We start from the raw sequence: 19,956 nt of genomic DNA, 5'->3' as shown, positions 1-19,956 counted from the left end.
TTCAGATTTCGTAGCTCACCATCCACTACAGCTTTGAGTGTGAGATGATCATTTTATAGAAAATCATCTTGGCTATCTCATACATAAATGTGACTAGTAGCTATTTAGCATATGACTAGTTATGCAGATTCTTGCCATGTCACTGCATTGTTACTGACTGTTTTGCTCCTAAAAATCTAACATTTTATATTATTAGTATTTTCTAATTCCACCTTTGGCTCTCAGCACTGCCTGAATCTTTCGGAGCTCCTCATCGGATTCAAGAATGTCTGGACCGAAATCTGATCTCCAGTCTCTTCTCCACGTTCCCAGTGTTGGTGTATACTGGTCAGGTCTCTTCTCCATGTTCCCAGTGTTGGTGTATACTGGTCAGGTCTCTTCGCCATGTTCCCAGTGTTGGTGTATTCTGGTCAGGTCTCTTCTCCATGTTCCCAGTGTTGGTGTATACTGGTCAGGTCTCTTCGCCACGTTCCCAATGTTGGTGTATACTGGTCAGGTCTCTTCCCCACGTTCCCAATGTTGGTGTATACTGGTCAGGTCTCTTCCCCACGTTCCCAGTGTTGGTGTATACTGGTCAGGTCTCTTCTCTACATTCCAACTGTTGGTGTATACTGGTCAGGTCTCTTCTGCACGTTCCCAGTGTTGGTGTATACTGGTCATGTCTCTTCTCCACGTTCCCAGTGTTGGTGTATACTGGTCAGGTCTCTTCTCCACGTTCCCAGTGTTGGTGTATACTGGTCAGGTCTCTTCTCCACGTTCCCAGTGTTGGTGTATACTGGTCGGGTCTCTTCTCCATGTTCCCAGTGTTGGTGTATACTGGTCAGGTCTCTTCTCCACGTTCCCAGTGTTGGTGTAAACTGGTCAGGTCTCTTCTCCATGTTCCCGGTGTTGGTGTAAACTGGTCAGGTGTCTTCTCCATGTTCCCAGTGTTGGTGTATACTGGTCAGGTCTCTTCTACACGTTCCCAGTATTGGTGTATATTGGTCAGATCACTTAGGGATCTATACAGCTTTTTCTTCACCTTTACCCACAAGTGTTGGATTGGGTTGAGGTCTGGGGACTGTGGGGACAATCCAGCTCCTCTACGTCATTGAACCATTTTTTTCTCCAGTCTCGGCGTATGCTTCTGGTCATTGTCCTGATAGAACACAGTTGTCCTTTTCATACCCATAGTACACGAATGTATGAAGTAACTCATCTTGTAGGACATTCACATATAACTCAGAATTGAGATCACCATCAATCCTGGTCAAGTTTCCAACGTCTTTGGTTGTGAATCACCCCCATATCATCAGGTTTCCTCCACCGAACTTCACAGTTCCTTCAATTTCTCGATCCATTAGCCCCTTTTCCCCTGATAGTCCCAGACCAATTTGCCCCCATCAGAGCAGTCTACTGATTTTCGTCTCATCACTGCAAATCACCAGTTTCCAATCTTCCACTTTTTACTCGTCTTTGTAAACTTGAGCCGACACTTCTTAAGATGATATTGCAGTCGAGGTTTCTTCACCTTTTTTCGGGCCACCATTCCAGACTTGTGTAGCATGCGTCACACGGTTCTTGCATGGAAGTCGGTGATCTCACTATTACGCAGGATACAAGCCACCGTCACTGCCGGGTGTCTCCAGAACTGGTAGACCTTGTGATGAGTGACTTCCTGACTCCAATATTTTGCCTGGACGTCACCTCTTGGCTTTTGAATGGATGGCCGGACTTCATTTTGTATTCTTCCAACCGTCATGGCCTCACATGATGGGAGTTTGGCAATTTTCTTGGCTGAGAGAGACCGCTATTAAGGAGCTGGATGATGCTTTTTCTCTTTTCTTGGGAAATCTTCATGGCTGCTCCTCAATTCAAACTAGTGAACTTCCGCTTGGGAATCAACATTATAACACACTGAGCTATTAGGGAATGTGAGAACAGGTTGTGATTTGTAGTATACAGGAAGAAAAAGATTTTTCAACCACTAGGAGCAAAATATTAATGTCAGACAGTGTTTGGCTCTAAACTCGCCAAGTATCATGGTGGCATCTGAGGCTGTTCACACTGCAGAATCTGACAAGTCACACTATGCCTTCACTGGTGCTTCTAAGTTGCAAAAGCAGGCACAGGCGTCGACCAGCTGTGTGCATTAGTGATTGGGCTTGCACGAGTTAATCCATACTAACCTGATGGTTACCTCTTGGATTACATGTTGTGGGAGACCTATCACAGTTGCTCCTATCTATTTAAGATGGTGGAGCCTGTCCTCCCATGCCAACTATAGCTTTTGCTAAACTGGTCCGTGTGCTGTGGTGTTCCTGTTGCTGGTGATTTATTGCGTGCTGCGGAAATCCTATCATTGTCTGGTTATTTCCTCCCTACTCTTTAGTTCTTCCTCATCATATATTGTCTTATATCTCCGTGTGCAAGTTGTGTGATATAGATTTTTGGTTTCCCTGTTTGTCTTTATCTGTGGTTTCAACCATTCCTGTCCCGGTCCTACCCTGGGGAGAGCGAGAGGGGTAGTAGATCAGGGCTGGCCAGGAACAGGGCAAGGAAAGCGACCCAGACATCTTCACCATTAGAAGTATCTCTGGGATTAGGGCCAGTCTAGGAGCCCCAGTCCTATTATCCTCTCACACCCCGTGACATTTAACAATGCAGTGACATGACAAGAATCAGCATAACAAATCATATACTAAATCAAGTCAAATGTATGCACGAGATAGCCAAGATGATTGTCTATAAAATAAAGGTCGTCTCATGGGCAAGGCTGTAGTGGATGGTGAGATATGGAGCCTGAAAGTCAAAAGCTCAAAACATTGTTACCCCTTTGCTTGTCACTAACGCAACCAGCCTCCTTCATACAAAAAACTGGAAGACAATGGAGGTCAACGTCTGTTATGGCCCCCCTCGAAGGGCTTTTGTCTCTAAAAAGCCGGAAAAAGGACTGCCGCGCCCGAAAGTCACAGCTGAAGATCGTGGTGATTTTAAGACCTGAAGAATATTGGTGAGGTCATGATCCAGGCCTGTATTGGCCACTGTGGTTTGACTATTTCTCCCAGCTCTGGCTTGGTAATATTAGGAGTTAACGCCTCCCTGCCTTGCCCCGGTTTCCCGGACCCTATTGCCTGGTGCTGCACCTCCGGTTCAGTGCCAGTGATAGTTTATGCCCTGCAGCGTGTGTTTCTGGCTCTGGTAAGTTACTTGATCTGCTCTGCCTCCCAGCTACCTTGTTCTGACCCATACCCTCTTCCATTCATCCGTCTGTCCTGGACTACCCTTCCCTGTTTATCCTCCTCCCTTGTTTGTACTTGGACTTCCCGACATCTGACCTGTATCCACATTCCTGACTCTGGCCTCTGTCTCTCCCTTCTGTTATATCTGTGACTTCCCGGCTTCTGACCCTCGGCGATCACCTGACCACGATTTGACTATCCTTATACTATTGTCTAGACTTCCTCCTGCTGACCTGGTTTACTGACTACTCTACTGCCCTCTGGTGGTTTCCCTGCTAACTACACTCTGGAGATACACTGCTTATAGCTTCAGCGTCTCCCTTACTACAATGTGTCAAGTGAGTTCCATAACATAATGTATAACTAAGTTTTGCAAATGAGCATCTACGTTTATCCATGGATGGGTGGGCGGCTGCGGGAACGGACATGACAAGATAAATCCTATAGGGTGGATGATCGAAATGAAACCAATTTTGCAAACTTCTGGATTCCACCATGAGCCCCATCTCTTTTGCTCCTATTACTAGCAGTAAATAATCATAAATCTACTATTATCCCGGCAATTTTCTATGAAACGCGTCCTACCATCCCCACGAATAAAGACCGGTAATGTCTACAGCTCCGCCGCGGAGCCAGGGTGGTTGGAGTAGTTACGTCTCATGGGACCAATTACGCAAGAGAAGAGTGTGTCATAGCCGGGAGCAGAACCGTCCCCGCCGTGATCTGCTGAAATCCGAGCTCTCGCCTTATCTGTAATGAAATGGTTCCTGACAATGAAGTGTCTGCTGCCGTAATTAGGTGGCTGCTCTCTAATTCAATTACCGTCTCTCCGAGTATCAGGAGCTCATCTCCGACTGCACAGGACCTGACGTCAATTGAGCTCTGTGAAAACCCCCCAGAGGATCAAGTCGGGGGCCGCTTGTGCCTGTTGAGTCGCCTCCGTCATTAACCTTTTCTATGCTGCACGGCTTCGGGCCAATAGATGACATTTACAGACTCTACCTACGCTTTAATTGTACGAGAAAAGCTGCAAAAAAACTGTAAAAATGTAACAGACACAAAGTGTAGCAAAGAAGGAAGCCACTTTTTTGCAATGCGTTCAGAGATATTCTGCGGCATGTGGAGTAGGTCGTACAAACTAGAATGCTGAATTAAGTTTGCAAAATTTGAGCTGAAATCTGCGTTAGGCCCTCGACCGTGTGAACGTGCCCCTAATGGGGAGGTACATTGCTTTTCTTCTGCCCCAATTTTATAAAAACCTGTGCAAACTGACTGCCAATGCGGATTTGACACCCACACCGAACCAATTTCACTAATGGAAACCACAGCAATCTCTTAATTTTGCAGAAATTCTGCAGCAAATACGCCCCGTGTGAATGTACCCAAAAATTAAAGGGGTTGCTCACGAGAGGACAATCTCTTCTTCATACGTATAGGCTGCTGCATAAAATTAAAAAATGGCATAATGACCTCTCGACCTGGCACAGCTCCTATCATCTCCACACTGTGTTTCACAGCTAGGTCCCGAGACCGCTGCAATCGATCACCGACGAATGATCGGCTGCAGCTTTTAAAAGCTATATTATGAAGCCACTTTACATAAGGCGATTGCTTAAATGTCAATTCCTTAATGTCCATCCGTAGAAGTAGTTACAAATTTACTTGTGACAGAATACAGACATTTTTTATGGCAGCCGGTATTCCGTTATTGTGCTGCATCTTTAATACAGGAGAGGAGAAGGGGTTAATGCCGCACTGTCGCCAAAAATGATGAAAAAAAAAATTGTTGATTAATATTTTATTCCATAGGTTTAAGTGTTTCAAGGTTCAAGACCTCTTCTTCAGGACCAAAAAAAAAAGAAAAATCAGCAATAACAATATTTTTTCTTCTTTTTTTGGTTCAAGACCTCTTCTTCAGGACCAAATAAAAGAAAAATCAACAATAACAATATTTTTCTTCTTTTCTTGGTCCTGAAGAAGTCTTGAACCAAAAAAAAGAAAAAGAAAAAATATTATTGATTTTTCTTTTATTTGGTCCTGAAGAAGAGGTCTTGAACCTTGAAACGCATAGACCTATGGAATAAAATATTAATAAATCAACAATTTTTTTCAGCATTTTTGGCGACAGCGTGGCATTAACCCCTTCTCCTCTCCAGCATTGAACATTCATTCACGTGGGGCTGCGGTAGCCGCCATTATCTGTATGCTATCTCTGGTGGTTGCGACCCTCACAACCCCATTAGGGGAGTGTGCATTATTACACACTGCTTTTTTTTATATCTGGTAAGACCCTATTTGCACTCGTTCTTCCTCAGTCTGTGTTATTGCGCTGAAGACAGAGGCTGCAGATCGGATGGAGGATAGCTTACTGATCGCTGGGGGTCTGACTACTGGGACCCCAGTGATCCTGAGAACAGATGGACTGGAGAGCAATCGCAAACACCACAGATCTATTCAGTCTCGCTGCTGGAGATACCGCGGGTCCCTTCTATAGTTTCAGACAATTGCTGGAGTTGCGGTTTGTTGATCTCCATAGGGCTACGAGAAATACTTTGGGTTCATTCTGCATTCTTATACAATTTCTGCAGCTGTGGTCTGTGAGCTCGATCTCTATGAGGCTATCAGAGATGTCTCAGGTTCCTTCTGCAGTTAGAGACAATTGCTGGAGCTGCGGATTGTGAGCTTGATCTCCATGGCCCTGCTGAAGATACCTCGAGTCTATTCAGAGGTTTTAGACAATTGCTGGAGCGGCAGATTGTGAACTTGATCTCCATGTGGCTACCAGAGATACCTCAGGTCCTTTCTACAATCTCATCCAATTTTCTGGAGCTGCAGTTTGTGAGCTCGATCTTCATGGGTCTATCAAAGAGACCTCAGGTCCCCTCTGCAATACCAAACAATTACTGGAGCTGCGTTTTGTGAGTTTTATCTCCATGGGGGCTATCAGATATATATTGGGTCGCTTCTGTGGTTTCAGACAATTGCTGGAGCTGCAGTTTGTGAGCTCGATCTCCATATGGCTACCAGAGAGACCTCAGATCCTTTCTACAGTCTCATACAATTTCTGGAGCTGTGGTTTGTGAGCTCGATCTCCATGGGGCTATCAAAGATACCTCAAGTCCCCTTTCCAGTTTCAGACAATTGCAGGAGCTGCAGATTGTGAGCTTGATCTCCATGGCACTGCTGAAGATACCTCGAGTCCCTTCAGTAGTTTTAGACAATTTCTGGAGCTGTGGTTTGTGAGCTTGATGTCCATGGGACTAATGGAGATACCTCGAGTCTCTTCAGTAGTTTTAGACAATTTCTGGAACTGCGGATTGTGAGCTTGATCTCCTTGTGGCTACCAGAGATACATCGGGTCCCTTGTACAGTCTCAGACAATTTCTGGAGCTGCGGTTTGTGAGCTCGATCTCCCTGTGACTTTGCTGCGCTTCATTGATCTTGAGCTCCGCTTCATTCATAATTTACAAACCCGGTACTGGCCCTTAAAATAATTCTGCACAGCTTTATTTAAGAAGGGTATGATACCACAAGGCGGATGTGCTGAGGATTTATAGCCTTGGAATGGAGTGAAGTGCGGAGACTTTGCAATGTCACAGTCCCAGCAAAATGAATGGGATTTTTAGAGAATCTCATCCACACACTGAATAAAAAGCAAAAACGGACCCGGGTTTTAAATCTGATGCAATTTATGGCTTTTCGTTGACTTTTGCAATGCAAAAAAGGAGGAGGGTAGTAATGCACAATGTAAAAATGCACAAATTGCTAAGGATTTTGCTGGTGCGGATAATCTGCGATGTATCAGTGTCTAAACTGGCTGGAAATAAAGCTTTAAAGCGGGTGCAACTTCTGAAAATTAATGCAAAATTCCTGCACGAAAATAGAACAGCGGAGCAAAGCTAGAGGTTAAATCTGTCTATTGTCAGGATGGCTTTTTTTTTTTTTCTGCGGTGAGCCGCCTAGAGTAAGAGTATGTCTCCTCCATGGAACGAGTGTACGTAAGCAAGTGCGTCAGAAGGGATTAGAGAGCGCAGCTGCCTGCAGAGGCTGGAGAGCGCAGGGGCATCTTGTGGAGCTGCAGCACAAAGCCTGGGAGGGAGCCCGACTGTGACAAGTGATTAATGAAGCATGGACCGGCTGCAGACGTGTGTCTTCTGCTTTACTGCTGCAGGGGCCATGAGTAACACACACCATATATATAAGGATATCGCTCACTGATGTCAATGCACAAACCCCTAATGCCTGTGCGCCCCGCAGAGAAAGCCTTACTGACGGCATCACAGCCGAAAAGCATTAGGTCTTCTTAAGAGGTCACCATATTGTATGGTAGGTGCACGGTTTGGATGAATGTGCGCAATGATATAGAAGAAAAAAAAAGTGCATTTTTTAATTTTGCATCGTGCCATCCCTCTATTGCTCCTCCTGGAAATTTAGAATTTAAATATTCACAATTGCATGTCACCATTACCCTGATAAAATGGCAATGCACCCATAACCTAAAAGGGACCCGTGCCCCTCATAGTGGTGGGTACTGCAGCTGGCCAAATCTTGCACCCTGGCTAGCTTCAGAGGAGTGCTTACAAGCTCCGAAAGCAAAGAGCTTGCAATCACTTTACTCCTTGACTAAGGGACTGGCCAGTGCTGACAGTCTGCAGCGGTGACCAGTTTTATGCAAGCACTTTGCTCCTTGACTAAAGAGACGGGCCAGTGCTGACAATCTGCAGCGGCGACTAGTTTTATGTAAGCACTTTGTCAGCGTTGGCTGGTCTCTTTAGTCAAGAAGCAAAGTGATTACACAAAACTGGTCACCGCTGCAGACTGTCTGCTCCTTGACTAAGAGACCTGCCAGTGCTGACAGTCTGCAGCGGTGACCAGTTTTGTGTAATCACTTTGCTTTTTGACTACGAGACCAGCCAACGCTGACAAAGTGATTACACAAAACTGGTCACCGCTGCAGACTGTCAGTACTGTCCGCTCTCTTTAGTCAAGGAGTTAAGTGCTTACATAAAACTAGTCACCGCTGCAGACTGTCGTTCTGGTCTCTTGGTCAAGGAGCAAACTGCTTGCACAAAACTGTTAACCGCTGCAGACAGTCAGCACTGGCCCGTCTCTTTAGTCAAGGAGCAAAGTGCTTGCATAGAACTGGTCACCGCTGCAGACTGTCAGCGTTGGCTGGTCTCGTAGTCAAGAAGCAGTCTGCAGCGGTGACCAGTTTTTTGCAAGCTCTATGCTCCTTGACTAAGAGACCGGCCAGTGCTGATCGTCTGCAGCGGTGACCAGTTGCAATTCTACCCATTTAAAAAGACAAGTCTTTCTTTTTCTTCCCTTTAAGGGTACTTTCACACTTGCGTTGAACAGTATCCGTTGCATTGCGTTGTGTAACGGATGCAACGGATGCTGCAAAACAACGCAATTCGTTTTGTTTTTTTTTTTTTACAGTTTTACCAGCGGCAGACTATTGTGAATGATCAGCTGATCGCTCCCAGTAGCCGGCCGCCGGGTGATCAGCTGATCGCTCCCAGTAGCCGGCCGCCGGGTGATCAGCTGATCGCTCCCAGTAGCCGGCCGCCGGGTGATCAGCTGATCGCTCCCAGTAGCCGGCCGCCGGGTGATCAGCTGATCGCTCCCTGCAGCCGGCCGCCGGGTGATCAGCTGATCGCTCCCTGCAGCCGGCCGCCGGGTGATCAGCTGATCGCTCCCTGCAGCCGGCCGCCGGGTGATCAGCTGATCGCTCCCTGCAGCCGGCCGCCGGGTGATCAGCTGATCGCTCCCTGCAGCCGGCCGCCGGGTGATCAGCTGAGCGCTGTCACTTGCCGGCGGCCGGGCATGCTGGCGGCCGGTCGCTCAGCTGAGCGCTGTCACTTGCCGGCGCCCGGGCATGCCGGCGGGCGGGCGCTCAGCTGAGCGCTATGACTTGCCGATGGCCGGGCGCTCAGCTGAACGTTCGGCCAGCGCAAGCCAAAATAAAGTTTGATTTAAAAAAAAAAAAAAAAAAAGAGCATGCGCAGTGAAATCCAGAGGATTCCGCTGCTCAAAATAACGTTACATGCTGCGCTCCTCCCGCTGGGCGGAAGCAACGGAGCGTCGCCCAGCGGAAGCAACGCAGGTCCTTTTGGTACAATCCGTCACCCATACAAGTCTATGGGAAACAGCGGAATCCGTTAACTGATTCCGCTGTTTTCCAAAAGGGCGGATTGTAACGGAAGGAAATAAACGCAAGTGTGAAAGTACCCTGGCTAAACTCTAACATTTTGGAAGAAACAATGGAGCAGATGAGGAGGATTTATTGTTTCTGCAGATCTCTGCTCTCTATTCGGGGTAGAGACTTGCGGCCATGGAAAATGCAGAGCCTAGTAGTGCTGGATGCCGGTGCGTCGGAGGGTCCCGGGGGAGCGGCTCTGGTTCGATATCCATGTGTTATACTTTTCAGATTATTGACAGCACTCCCCCGGCATTGAGCCGACACAATAAAAGTCATCATCAAAGTGGAGCTGGAGTGCGTTTAATGGCTGGGCCGCGCCGCCGTGGGACGCACTTCACACGGATTTTGCAGCTCGATTTTCCCTGACAGCGGCTCTCTCCGGCTGATTGAAGCTGCCGGCAGCGGGAGAACGTGTCGGGGCGGCCATGGCCTGTTACAAAAGGTAATTATAGGACGGTTCGGGGCGGTCTATATCAGGACACAAAGCGGAGACTGAGGAGTCACAGGATCCGGGAAGACAGAGGAAAGAAGAACATGTCCAGATTCTGGCATTGCACACCGACTCTGTAGTTTGCATTATTGCATTCCAGCGCTGGGGTCCCGGATTACAATCCAGGGGGGCTTCATTTAGGGCAAGAACAATATTTGGACCCTTTGCAGTTTGAAGAAAAAAAGCAAACGATGAGCTCTGCAGCCCCATAGAGGATGAATGGAGCAGCGGTCGCGAACGTGCACTGCTGCTGCATCTTAATGGGGGGAAAAGTTCCCTGTTCTGCTCCTTATAATACACAATCCACCTGCTTTGGAGGTGACGGGGCCCCCATCACCTCGCGGGCCCCTGAGCTGCTGCATCAATGATACGTGACCCCACTCCCTCCCCACACTATCAAATGCATACAGCAGCCCAAGCTGAGCAGTCCTCCATCTGCAAACAGATGTTTCGGGGTATTTGCCTCTCATCAGCGCACAGTGGGGTCTGTCCGGCTGAATTCGATGCCTTTGACAGTTGGGAGACCAACTGACGTCTTATATCCCCAACCACGGGGATCTGTCAAAGATTTCACAATAGAAAGCACATATATATTATTAAAAAGATGTGTTAGACCTGATGGTGCTGGTGTGTTTAATGTGATAATCCATAGAAATAACTGTATAGCATAACAGATCAAATGTAATCTCCATCCAAATAACAGCTCCTCAGTGCACCTCCTCCCTCCTGAGGTGTCCCGCTGCTCAGTACAAGCTGCAGACTGCGGCTAATGACGGAATACACTTAACTCGAGCTCATACATTCATCTCCTTAAAGGGGTTGTCTAGTTAAACAGTTCCCCCCCTATACGCAGGACTTGCTTATTGGTGGGTGTCCGACGCTGGAACCTGCTCGATTGACAGATTGTTTTGGGATTTTTTTTTATTTCCAATTGGTATCTTTTTTCCCATGCTGCAGCAGGTTGGACACCGTTCCATTCACTGTCTATGGGGCTGAAGAAAAAAAGCGAGTGATGAGCTCTGCAGCCCCATAGAGGATGAATGGAGCGGCGGCCGAGCACGTGCACTGCTGCCGCATCTTAATGGAGGGAAAAGTTCCCTGTTCTGCCGATTGATTGGTGCAGCTCCCAATGTTGGACTCAATCAGCAAGTCATCACTTATCCTATGGGTGGGTGAAACCTTATTTTAACTGGACAACCCCTTTAAGGAGAACCAAACCCCAAACCCCGGAAACAAACAAATACAATAGTGGGATTCTTATGAAAGTGGCCCTATAATTGGCTGCAACTTGGATCTGCGTATCGCCACACCCCCGGGGGACAGAGCGCACCGCCACACCCAACGGGGGACAGAGCGCACCGCCACACCAAACAGCGGACAGAGCGCACCGCCACACCCAACGGGGGACAGAGCGCACCGCCACACCAAACAGCGGAGAGAGCGTACCGCCACCCCCCCAGGAGACAGAGCGCACCGCCACACCCAACGGGGGACAGAGCGCACCGCCACACCCAACGGGGGACAGAGCGCACCGCGACACCCCCTCGGGGGACAGAGGGCACCGCCACACCCCCCAGGAGACAGAGGGCACCGCCACCCCCCCCCCCCCCGGAGACAGAGCGCACCGCCACACCCCCCCCCCCGGGAGACAGAGCGCACCGCCACCACCCCAGGAGACAGAGCACACCGCCACCCCCCCGGGAGACAGAGCACACCGCCACACCCCCGGGGGATAGAGAGCACCGCCACACCCCCCGGGGGATAGAGAGCCCCCCCCCCAAGAGACAGAGTGCACCGCCACCCCCCCGGGAGACACTGTAGTGCCACACCCCCCGGGACAGAGCGTAGTGCCACATCCCTCGGGCACAGAGTGCACCGCCACATCCCTGGGGCAGAGAGCACCTCTTCACATCCCAAAAACACATTGATTTCTCAGCCCTGACACATCGGATTACTATAAGACAGGATCATTCTGGTTGCACGGTGACCTCTGCAGCCATATTACTAGATTCAATAATAAAGGGGTCCTGACTCCTGAGAAGGTCCCTTTAATAGTGAAATCTTGCAGCCAGCAGAGGTGAGGTAGCAGTCTGCGGCTCCCGGCGTGTTACGGCATCGGCCGGCTCGGCTGCAGACCGTGCTCATTAGCTGCAATCATTGAGAGCCCTGGAATGTGGGCTAATCCCATTTTCACATATTAATATCTGCTGGTTTGTGTTGTGACCGGAGCGGCGCAGTCTACAGCACAATCCAATTAGCGGTGGTGTGTGCCCTGACAGCGCCAGCTGGGGCGGTGACCGCCAGGCTCGCTAATCACCCGATACCTGGGGGACCTCGCTGACCTCGCTTTTCTTTACTGCTCGGCTGCAGCTGACGATTCAATGTCGGAATATTTTGTTTCACACTGTACGGGGTCAGTATTTTCTCTCCACAGCCTTTGGAGGGATGCAAGAGGTTCTGCAGCGCCTCTCCACAGTGGACGTCACAAGATGCTGCCGCACACCCGGTGACACATGCACAATACCTGATCTGTACCGATGAGTGTGCACCGTGTCCCGGCTGGACGAGGGGCGCTACAGAACGACTGAACTAACCACGCACGCGATAAGGGTCGGCTGACTGAGCTTTCTGCAGAAGACCCCGGTATGGTTAGTTCACAGTCGTTGTACAGCGCCCCTTAACCTCCCACCCATTACATCTGCATGCTCGAATTGGCTGAGCATGCATGTGTTCTTCAACCCTATATGCAAGCAGAACAAACAAATCAAGTGTCCAAATTCAATTGGTCCCATTTTTCTTACTTGTCGGGGGAGGGGGGGGGGTGTGGAGAGTCAAGATACATGGACTACAATTAAACTGCCGGCCAGTCCCACCGACATTGGCCAACTGTGTATGGCGCTGGTCTAATGACCCTTCACAAATATTTATATACAAGTGTAGATTAATTATTAGCTATTTATTAGCTGCATAGTATTTAAACCGTGTTACTGGAGCAGCAGCTACAGGGAGAAAAATAAGTAATATCCTCCCTGCAGCCGCTTGTTTCCAGTTATTGGCGGCAGTGCAAGGAACTGACACAGTTACAGCTGACTTTACTGTGAGCACACCACCTGTGACAGCAGGTAACCTGACCTCAAGGGGCCTCATTGAACTCAGTGACCTCACCTCAGGTGAAGTCACTGAGTTTAATGAAGTCACCTACGGTCACAGGTGGAAGGACGTGAGAACCTCCAGCTGTGCCCGCAATTTACCTGAATGACATCACCGCTGATTGCTGCTCAGTCTCTACCTGAAGTACGCAGCGGGCGGTCATGTACCATGATCGCATGCTGTGCTTTCAGTAATGTAGCAGAGTTGGAATTGTCGTGGGATCCCGTTTGGATTACATCGTACCTGCAGAGTGTTTTGGGGGGTTAATAAAATGGTGAAAGAGGGTGTTTTTCTTGTCTTTTATTTCAAATAAAGGATGTTTGTGTTTATTTACTTTCACTTACAGATTAGTGATGGGGGGGGGTGTCTCAGATGCCACCCATTACTAATCTAGGGCTAAGTGAGAGCTGTGAGCTGCGATTAACCCCTTATTACCCAGATTTCCACAATCAGGAAGAGCTGGGTAAAGTGCTGGGATTGTCGCATCTAATGGATGCGACAATCCTGGGAGGCTGCAGGCTGCTATTCTTAGGCTGGTGGCTCCTAATACCCATGGGTTCCCCCAACCTGAGAATACCAGCCCCCAGCTGTCTGGCTTTATCTTGGCTGGGTATCTTGCATACCGCTTTTAATTATTTAAAAATGTAATATTATATATATATATATATATATATATATATATATATATATATATATCTGCATGCGGTTCCTCTTATTTTGATACACAGCCAAGATAAGCGCACGGCTGGGGGCTGCAGCCTGTAACCATATGCTTTAACTGTGCTAAGTATAATACGGGGGAACCCTATGCCAAACAGTTATTTTTAATGTACGATATAGACTGTCAGACAGCACCTGTGATTTTTTTTTGCCGTCGGCTGACACGCTGTCACTCAGTGTGGGGGCGCGTCTCAGTGCAACCAATGACAGATGCCGGTGAGTGGGGAAAGCAGTGCATATGCAATAAAGGTAATGAGCGGCCCCGGAAGAGATTGAGCGGCCGCGGGAGCAGTGTACAGCTGCACCGGAGCCTCGGTAAGTATAGCGCCACTTGCTTTTATTATTTTTCTTTATTTTTCCTTTAGATTTTTGCATTAATAAAGTGCTGGACCTGGATCAATACCCGTAATTCCCTGAGAATTCTAGGTCTGGACTTAAACAGTCCGGGTCCACCCATCACTAATAAAATATTTACAAAAATCTGATACACTGTATATATGGCGCCCTGGCAAAACCAGGTAGTCACAAATAGGCCCCCGCATTACACCGTTCCCTCACTAGGAAACACACAGCCAACCAGAAACCCTAGTCACCCCCCCTTAGGGACAGATAGACACACCAGTGGGCGTGACCAGGCGGTTGTGACACGCCCACCCAGGGGTCCAGACAGCCCGGGGCGGGAAAAGCAGCAGTTGTGGAGTTGAGTCCTAGAGTTCAAGGAGAGAGGAGTGTGTAGTGGAGGTCAGGCCTGTGTGTCAGGCCTGAGGCTGACTGACAGGTGCCAGGGTAGGAGCCCTGGTGCCTTGGCTAGGAGGCAGATGGTGGTCTCCATCAGCAGGAGACGGGAAGACGGCTTGGTGGAACCGAGGTGGACCGGGCCAGGGTTGTAGCCCGCCGGTACAGACCCGGGGAACCGACCCAGAAACCGTAGCACAAAGGGGGGTACTCGGACTCTGAAGCCAGGATCCAGAAACAAATGGAACTGGTTAATTAACCAACTGAGGCCAGGACTAGACGTCCTGTCCCACCCAAAGTCCCTCATAGAAGACAACAGCCCACCGATTAGGGATAAGGTCACCGCCAGGGCCCATAGATCCTACGGGCCAGCGTCTGCGGGCACGGCTCCTTAGGCCACATCCAGCCGGGAGCGGACTCCTACGTTTCAAACTGGGAAGTCCTTTCTACTTAAACAGTACAGGAAAATGATAGAGACCACCAGCCGGGTGGGGGATCCCGAATGCAACCGGCCACGGCACCGGCCACCACCACCTTGGTTTACCAGAGACTTGAGTGATTTACTGAAAGTGAGTACACCAACAACCCCTGCGGTCGTCATTCCCCCTGTACCAGAGCCATCGGGTCCCGGGGCCACCATCCTTGCCCACGGAGGGGTTAACACCTTGCTGCACAACATCTCCCCCAGGTGCCCCATAACAGCAGCCGTGGTGTCCCACCTCACCACACAGTGTGGGTGGCGTCACGAACTTATTACGGCCTAGCCCGTACATCTACGCCCCCCCATTTTATTCGGCGTGTCCGCAAGACCCCCGGGTCCGGAGACCCTTGAGCCACCACACCCCTGAAGGTCTGGATCTGAGCAGCGGCGCCTGCTGGCACGGGGGCGGCACACCTATACATACACACACAAACACACACGTGATGGGTGTACTTACTTTTGTGATACACCATATCACACACCACTACATTGGGGCTCCTATCATTGGCTCCTGCAGTAGGTGATGCGATTTACTCTAGCTCGTTACATAAAGCTTCGAATGTAATAAATCCAGATACCATTTTACAATCCGTGGCTGCGCACAGCGTGGCGTCCACAAATACGGCACAAATTATTCCACTCGTAAAACTTTTTTTTTTTTTTTTCCTTCCCTATTGTAGTGACAGAGAATGAATGAATGCGGCTGGTTATCTCTGCACGCGAAGCAGGGGGGACTGATGGCATCCTCGCAGCCGTCCGCCTCGCGTCCTAGCCTAAGCGGAGACGTCGGCTTTGACGTCAATGCTGTACGACTTAACCTGACAAATGGCAGGAGAACAATGACGGCCGTGCTGAGCCAAGCGGTATTTTTTTTTTTTTTTTACTTGCATGAGCCCCTGGGACTAGAAAGCAAAAAAAAGAAAAAAAAACCCGACACACACCAGCGTGTGATCTCTGGAGGGGAGCGCGGAGCCGTCTGCGGACTGGGACGCACATACGTAATGAATGATAATGTCCTAACCTTGGCAGTGTGGATCCCGTCCTCTCCACCTGAGGGGCTGCTAATGACGCACGTGAAGACGGTACCATAGAGGGGAGGTGACGGCTCGGCTTCTAATGACGTCCTTAGGGGGGATAGATACGGCTACGGTGACAGTAAGGCGGGATAACTTTCTGCACACTCCGCCGCAGCACAGATAAGCTAAGGTGCCCTTTATGGAGAGAACAGGTTGGGGGCGACGTCATCCAGATCAACGCCGTCCTTATTAATGTCTCGTGATAAGACAGACACAAGGATGGATGGAGGAGAACGCAACATTTTCAGGGAAAAAAAAAAAAAAGTCTGGTTGCAAAAAAAAAAAAATAATAAATAAAAATTCGTCATGAATACGGTGCAGGATAAATAACATTATGGCGCAGAAATATATAGATACTAGATTTATTTCCTATATATATAAAAAAATACATTATATATATATATATACATTATATATATATACACACATACATATATATACATACATATATATATATATACACACACACACACCCATATATACACACACACACATATATATAGACACACATATACATACATATACACACACACACACACATACTTTTATATATATATATCTGTACGTATATGTGTGTATATATATATATATGTGTGTATATATAGATATATAGATATATAGATAGGAGGTATGTTTTGTGCAATGTGTGTGTGTGTTGCGTGGTATGTGCGTATATTTATGTATGCCGCGGTGTTTGTGTGTTGGGTGTTGTGTGTGTGCAGCGTTGTCTGTGTGTGTGGGTGTCTGTGTATGGCGGTGTTTGTGGTTCCCTGTGTGTGTGTGTGTGTGTGTGTGTGTGTATGTGTGTATATATGTGTGTGTGTGTGTGTGTGGGTGTCTGTGTATGGCGGTGTTTGTGGTTCCCTGTGTGTGTGTGTGTGTGTGTGTGTGTGTGTGTGTGTGTGTATGTGTGTATATATGTGTGTGTGTGTGTGTGTGGGTGTCTGTGTATGGCGGTGTTTGTGGTTCCCTGTGTGTGTGTGTGTGTGTGTGTGTATGTGTGTATATATGTGTGTGTGTGTGTGTGTGGGTGTCTGTGTATGGCGGTGTTTGTGGTTCCCTGTGTGTGTGTGTGTGTGTGTGTGTGTGTGTATGTGTGTATATATGTGTGTGTGTGTGTGTGTGGGTGTCTGTGTATGGCGGTGTTTGTGGTTCCCTGTGTGTGTGTGTGTGTGTGTGTGTGTGTGTGTGTGTGTTGGGGGGAGGTGTGCACCTCCCATCGTGCTCCATCCCCCATGCTGCGCACCCCCCCATCGTGCTCCATCCCCCATGCTGCACACTCCCCATCGTGCTACATCCCCCATGCTGCGCACTCCCCATCGTGCTACATCCCCCATGCTGCGCACCCCCCATCGTGCTACATCCCCCATCGTGCTACATCCCCCATGCTGCGCACTCCCCATCGTGCTCCATCCTCCATGCTGCGCACTCCCCATCGTGCTACATCCCCCATGCTGCGCACCTCCCCATCGTGCTACATCCCCCATGCTGCGCACCCCCCATCGTGCTACATCCCCCATGCTGCGCACCCCCCATCGTGCTACATCCCCCATGCTGCGCACCCCCCATCGTGCTACATCCCCCATGCTGCGCACCCCCCATCGTGCTACATCCCCCATGCTATAATAGTTCTCCTATTATACTCAGAGAGGAGTATAATAGGAGGACTGTAATAGGAGGAGTAGTCCTGGGGGGAGAGGAGTATAATGCCGGCTCCCTGCACATGTGTACCGGGAGCCGGTGTACACTGGTAACTATGATACACATCGGGTAACCAAGGGACCTTAGTTACCCGATGTGTATAATTGTTACCAGCGTTCACGGGCTCCGTCAAGATCCCAGCATCGCAAGGTTATGTCTGGCGCTGCTGGGATCCTGACGGAGCCGGTGTAGAAGCAAGCGATATCCCAGGATGAGTGTGTGGATGTGATGTGTGAGGTGTGTGTGAGAGTGAGTGTGATCTGATGTGTGTGTGTGTACTCACCTGGCAGTCGGAGCTCCGTGTCAGTTGGGCCAGAGCGAGCGTGCATTGCGTGAGGGGGGCGGAGCCTGCAGAGAGCCGGGGCGAGAGGCCAATCCGTGTGGGGGGGCGGGGCCATGGCGAGCCCAGCGGCCAATCAGCTTTGTGTCACCGTAAGGACACAATTTTGGAGCATGACAGACAGACAGAACAAGGCAATTATATATATACTAGAAGGTGGCCCGATTCTACGCATCGGGTATTCTAGAATTTACGTATTGTGTAGTTAATGTATGATTTGTGTTATATATATATATATATATATATATATATATATATATATATATATAGATGTTGTTGTGTGTAGTTGCCAGTATTTGTGTGGGGCGCTGTAAATGTCCTGGGTGTTGTCTGGGTGTGGGGGGTGTGAGAGCGGTGTTGTATGTGTGTTGCGTTGTTTGAGGAGCGCTGTGTGTCTGCAGCGTTCTGTGTGTGGTGCTGTGTGTGTTGCGCGGTTTGTGTGGGTGTGGAGTGCGTATGTGTGTTTTGGGGGTAGGTATGTTTTGTGCAGTGTGTGTTGCGCGCTATGTGCGTATATTTATGTATGCCGCGGTATTTGTGTGTTGGGTGTTGTGTGTGTGTGCGGCGTTGTCTGTGTGTGTGGGTGTCTGTGTAGAGCGGTGTTTGTGGTTCCCAGTGTGTGGTGTGTTGTGCGGTGCGTGTGTGGCGGTGTGTGTGTGTGTTTTGGGGGGAGGTGTGCACCCCCATCGTGCTCCATCCCCCATGCTGCGCACCCCCCATCGTACACCTTCCCCCATGCTGCGCACCCCTCATCAGCCTACCTCTCCCAGCCTCCCTCCTCCCAGCCTCCCTCAGCATAAGCCTCCCTCTCACAGCCTCCCCAAGCATCAGCCTCCACCAGCATCAGCCTCTCTCCTTCCAGCCTCCCCCAGCATCAGCCTCCGCCAGCATCAGCCTCTCTCCTTCCAGCCTCCTCCAGCATCAGCCTCCGTCTCCCAGCCTTCCCCAGGATCAGCCTCTCTCCTCCCAGCCTCCGTCCTCCCAGCCTTCACCAGCATCAGCTTTCCCCTCCCAGCCTCCCTCAGCATCAGCCTTCCCCAGTATCAGCCTCTCTCCTCCCAGCCTCAGCCTCTCTCCTTCCAGCCTCCCCCAGCATCAGCCTCTCTCCTTCCAGCCTCCCTCAGCATCAGCCTCCCCTTCCCAGCCTTCCCTAGGATCAGCATCTCTCCTCCCAGCCTCCTTCCTCCCAGCCTCCCCCTCCCAGCCTCCCTCAGCATCAGCCTTCCGCTCCCAGTCTCCCCCAGCATCAGCCTCCCCAAGCATCAGCCTCCACCAGCATCAGCCTCTCTCCTTCCAGCCTCCCCCAGCATCAGCCTCTCTCCTTCCAGCCTCCCTCAGCATCAGCCTCCCGTTCCCAGGCTTCCCCAGGATCAGCCTCTCTCCTCCCAGCCTCCTTCCTCCCAGCCTCCCTCAGCATCAGCCTTCCCCTCCCAGTCTCCCCCAGCATCAGCCTCCCCAAGCATCAGCCTCCACCAGCATCAGCCTCTCTCCTTCCAGCCTCCCCCAGCATCAGCCTCCCCAAGCATCAGCCTCCACCAGCATCAGCCTCCCTCGTCCCAGCCTCCCCCAGCATCAGCCTCCCCCTCCCAGCCTCCCCCAGCATCAGCCTCTCTCCTCCCAGCATCAGCCTCTCTCATCCCAGCATCAGCCTCTCTCCTCCCAGCATCAGCCTCTCTCCTCCCAGCATCAGCCTCTCTACTCCCAGCATCAGCCTCTCTACTCCCAGCATCAGCCTCTCCTCTGTCCCCAGCATCAGCCTCTCTCCTCCCAGCCTTCCCCAGCATCAGCCTCTCTCCTCCCAGCCTCCCCCAGCATCAGCCTCCCCCAGCATCGGCCTCTC

At 50.0% G+C, this 19,956-nt stretch overlaps 1 protein-coding gene across 2 annotated transcripts in view; it reads right to left on the bottom strand.

The window, feature by feature from the left end:
* ALG9 (ALG9 alpha-1,2-mannosyltransferase) overlaps positions 1-19,956 on the bottom strand; it is a 121,988-nt gene that overhangs the window by 3,935 nt on the left and 98,097 nt on the right. The window lies entirely within an intron of this gene.

This window comes from Anomaloglossus baeobatrachus, chromosome 11 (genome assembly GCF_048569485.1).
Source record: "Anomaloglossus baeobatrachus isolate aAnoBae1 chromosome 11, aAnoBae1.hap1, whole genome shotgun sequence".
Taxonomy (NCBI): domain Eukaryota; kingdom Metazoa; phylum Chordata; class Amphibia; order Anura; family Aromobatidae; genus Anomaloglossus; species Anomaloglossus baeobatrachus.
Note: the sequence above shows the minus strand (reverse complement) of the source record. Positions and strands in the feature narration are given on the sequence as shown.